Here is a 455-nt window from a genome sequence, read left to right as displayed (position 1 = left end):
CCCCCCCACTATTATTCATTCCCAAAGAAATTCTTCCATCAACTCCGAAACAAAAAAAAATAGAAATTAAAAAAAAATTAAAAAAAGTAAAATGAAAAAATTCCAAAATAAGCATTTGGAGCCATCAATCCTCCCCTCTCCCCCCAACAATTATTCATCCCCAAAAAAATTTTTCCATCAACTTCAAAACTAAAAAAAAAATCTAAAACATAAAAATAAAAAAATAATGAAAAATTGAAAAATTTCAATCATCTTCACCTCCCCCCCCTATTATTCATTCTCAAAGCAATTCTTCCATCAACTCTGAAACCAAAAAAAAAGAAAAGAAAAATAAAAAAAATAAATAAAACAAAAGAAACGAAAAAATTGCAAATTAAACATTTGAACCCAATAACGAAAATAAAAATCCTCAATCACCCTCACCTCCCCCAATCAATTACCCCCCCCCCCCCCCC

The 455-nt window shown here is 30.5% G+C and overlaps 1 protein-coding gene across 4 annotated transcripts in view; it reads right to left on the bottom strand.

Moving 5' to 3' along the window:
- LOC107036616 (transmembrane protein 47) overlaps positions 1-455 on the bottom strand; it is a 12,532-nt gene that overhangs the window by 7,122 nt on the left and 4,955 nt on the right. The gene's annotated exons all lie outside the window — the stretch shown is intronic.

Source organism: Diachasma alloeum, unplaced genomic scaffold, assembly GCF_001412515.2.
Source record: "Diachasma alloeum isolate Michigan unplaced genomic scaffold, Dall2.0 Dall_scaffold_00210, whole genome shotgun sequence".
NCBI lineage: Eukaryota > Metazoa > Arthropoda > Insecta > Hymenoptera > Braconidae > Diachasma > Diachasma alloeum.
Note: the sequence above shows the minus strand (reverse complement) of the source record. Positions and strands in the feature narration are given on the sequence as shown.